The sequence below is a fragment of the Aotus nancymaae genome, unplaced genomic scaffold (genome assembly GCF_030222135.1).
Source record: "Aotus nancymaae isolate 86718 unplaced genomic scaffold, 86718_ANA_hifiasm-v0.15.2.pri h1tg000210l, whole genome shotgun sequence".
NCBI lineage: Eukaryota > Metazoa > Chordata > Mammalia > Primates > Aotidae > Aotus > Aotus nancymaae.
The window spans coordinates 938,711-942,526 of NW_026988625.1; positions in this window are offsets into that span (position 1 = coordinate 938,711).

The following is a 3,816-nucleotide window of genomic DNA, read 5'->3' on the forward strand; positions in this document are numbered from 1 at the left end:
CCAGGCTAATTTTTTTGGTATTTTTTAGTAGAGACGGCATTTTACCATGATGGTCAGGCTGGTCTCAAAACTCCTGACCTCAAATGATCCACCTGCCTCGGCCTCCCAAAGTGTTGGGATTACAGGAGTGAGCCACTGCATCCAGTTTGCCATGTAATCTAACACAGGCACAGGTACAGGACATGAACATCTCTGAAGGGCCATTTTTCTGCCACCACAGAGGTTCATAAAAATATTTTCTCTGTTTTTAGAGACAAGGTCCTTCTCTGGTGCCCATACTGGAGTGCAGTGGCATGATCATAGCTCACTGAAGCTTCAAACTCCTGGGCTGAAGTGACCCTCCTCTCCTGCCTCAGCCTCCCCAGTGTCTGGGACCACAGGCAAGTATCACCACGCCCAGCTGATTAAACAAATTTTGTAGAGACAGTCTCACTATATTGCCCAGGCTGGTCTTAAACTCTTGGGCTCAAGTTGTCCTCCTGCCTCAGCCTGCCAAAGTGCTGGGGTTACAGGTATGAATCATCACACCTGGCCAAAATATTTTATTTTAAAGGCAGAAGAAATAAACCTTTAAGTCAAAGAAAATGGTGTAGTATTACATAATATTATATTAATCTTTGTACCAATGCAGTTGTAAACTATATATATATATATATATATATATATATATATTTTTTTTTTTTTTTTGGGATAGAGTCTCACTCTGTGTCCCAGGCTAGAGTGCAGTGGTGTGATCTCGGCTCACTGCAACCTCTGCCTACCGGGTTCAAAGTGATTCTTCTGCCTCAGCCTCCTGAGTAGCTGGGACTACAGGTGCGTGCTAACATGCCTGGCTAACTTCTTTGTATTTTTTTTTTTTTTAATATCTGAAAGCAAGTTTTTAAGGATGTGGAAACTTCTTTGTATTTTTAATAGAGACAGGGCTTCACCATATTTGCCAGGCTGGTCTCGAACTCCTGACCTCGTGATCCGCCTGCCTTGGCATCCCAAAGTGCTGGGATTATAGGCATGAACCACTGCGCCTAGCCAATATTTTTAAATGGAGAATGGGGCACCCAGATCTTACTGTGGCTCTGCCCACCTGACCTTCAGGCCCATAGGCCTGTGTCCTTGCCAGGAATGAATGTCCCTGGGATGGTTCTCTAACAGGAGGGTTTCAGTGGGTGAGACCAGGAACCTGGAGAACTAGCAGCTGGGTTATTAGAAAGGAAACCATTTGGGGTGGGGTTGGGTCTGCAAGGCAAGAGGAGTCTGGGCAGGGAAAGCAGGGCTGGGGCAGAGGGTCCTGCCTCATCCCACTCTCCTGCTCACTCCTTCCTTGATCCCCGTCAGGGCAGTCACCACGAGCAAGGCTTGAGGCTACTTATAATCAGCGGCCTTGGGCACATTCCTTAGCTCCCCTGAGTCTCAGTTTCTTGATCAGTAAAGAATGGGGACAATAGCAACCATCCTATCTCAGAGAGCTGTTGCGAGACCCTGAGCCACCGTTTCTCAAACTGCCCCTGATTTCACCTACAACAGAATGGCTGTGGGGTGAAGTTTGAGAACCACAGCACAGGTGAGGTGGTGCAGGCGCAGGCCCTCCCACACTGTAAGGTGCAGTATGGTGCAGCAGAAGCTGATATTCCCACAGGTCTCTTCGGAGGGAGCTGTATTAGACTCTTGAGCACTGATTGTATTCGAGGTCTGTGGCTTAGAGATCATGGCAAAGTGAGGTACCACCAAGAGTTTGTCCCTATGGGCTCTAGTCCAAGGACATGCCTGTGAGATTCCTGCCACGTGGCTCTGTCAATGCCTCACTGTCCGCATTCCATCATGCCTGAGCGCCTGGCTCTTGGCTTATCCAGGTGAAAACAGTCTTTCAATATCACCTACCCAGCCACAGATGCTTTTCTGTTTCTCTGGCAAGGCTACGCCCCAGGCTAGGTGGGCCGGGCCGGGGCTCTCTGGGCCAGCCTGCAGCCACTGACCTCTCCAGTCTGCAGGGCAGAGGTACAGTCCCTGGAGTGTGGCTGATCTGAAGGCAGTTCTGGCCTGAAATGGGCCTTGTCCCTTCCTTGTCCTCATTGCTCCCAAGGCCAGGCTGGCAGCAGTAGCAGCGGGGTTGGATGCTACTGGATGGGAGAGGTGAATGGACTTGGGAGTGCAGAATCAGGCTGTGGAAGCCAAGGGCCCTGAAGGAGGGTCCTGCACAAGGGCCAACCGCAGAGGAAAATAAACGAACATTTGTATCAGCCCTGCCAGCGGCTGAAACTGCAGTGCAGAAGCATGGTAAGGAAGGAGTGGCCTGGGTTTAAGGCCCAAGACACTGTCTCCACTCCTCTACGTCTGAATTAGCCCTATAACCTAAGGGTCCTGGAGGTCCTAAAACCTTCTACAGAGAAGGCTCTGGGTCCACTGGGCCTTGTGGGTGGAAGAGCAGTCACAGCCCTGCACTGGGGACCCAACAGATGTGGCCTTGCTAGGGCCTCAGAATTGGACCAGAGTGGGTGGGAGGGGGCACCCCCTCCTTGGAGACACTCCCTCCTTCCTGAACCCTGTACCTCTGAGACACATCCCAGGACCCACTGCATGGCTCCCCATGTCACTGCATATTTTCATTCAGCTTCGAGTAGCTCTCCAAACTGTGTTCCAGGGAACCCCCGCCTTAACCTGTGAGGGCCTCCAGGAGGGGAATCCAGGTGGGTCGTGCTGTGCGGGCTCTGCGTTTCCTTACGGGAGCTCTCATATATGTCCTGGTGCGGACTGGGAATCTACTACTTAGTAGGGGGTCTGCGTCCAAAACATTTCTGACCTGCCCCTTAAAGAAAGGTTCCACTGAACAGCCTGGAAAGCTGTTTTGCTGAGCTCCTGCCACACTCAATGAGGCACGGGCAAAGTGTCGAGTGGGTTTCCAACAGTGGACCCTGCACAGGTGTCCCTCCTTGGAGAGGGGCGCACCAGAAGGCACTGCGGTCAAAAGGCACTGTCCGCATTCCATTACACCTGAGCTCCTGGCTCTTGGCTTCCACCCTGGTGAGAGGAATCTTTCAACATCACCCACCCAGCCACAGGTGCTTCTCTGCTTCTCTGGCAAGGCTGTGCCCCTGGCTAGGTGGGCAGGGCTGGGGGCTCTCTGGGCCAGTCTGTTTAAGTGGTCTGGGTTTAAGGCCTGAAGTACAGTGTGGTGCCATAAAAGCTGATATTCCCGTAGGCTTCCTCAGAGGGGGCCGTATTAGACTCCTGAGCACTGATTCAATTTGAGGTCCGTGGCTTAGAGATGACGACAAAGTGAGGTACCACCAGGAGCTTGTCCCTATGGGGACAGGGGTGGGGATGCAGGGAAGCCGCTGCCAGCACCCGCCACCACAGGGTGGTCTGGCCTCCAGGGTATTTTCTAAACCTGGCAGGAGAAGCGTGGGGTCAGGAGGGTGACCCCGGGCAGGAGGCTGCAGCGAAGACCAAGGGGATTCATGAGCCAGATCCAAGGAGAGTGTCTCCTAGCCCAGCCTGCTTCACTAGACTCCTCTCCTGCTGGAGCCACGGGCTGTCAAGGCTGCCTTCCTTAAGGCATCAGGGCTGCTGCTTGTGCACAGAGCCACCATCAGCTGCACAGACTGAGATGGGGCGTGAGTGCAGACTGGTCTATTCTCCAGGGCTCCGGGCTTGGGGCCTCCCTGCTTACACTGCCAGAGTGTAGGGAGAGCAGGGAGCACTCTGGATATGTGTGTGCAGGCTGAAGGGAGTATTGGGTTTCAGAGAGGGAAGGAGGGCCCCACAGGTGCCCAGTGACACAGTAACCCTCTGACATTGTTGCACCAGCAAAGGGTTCCCAGC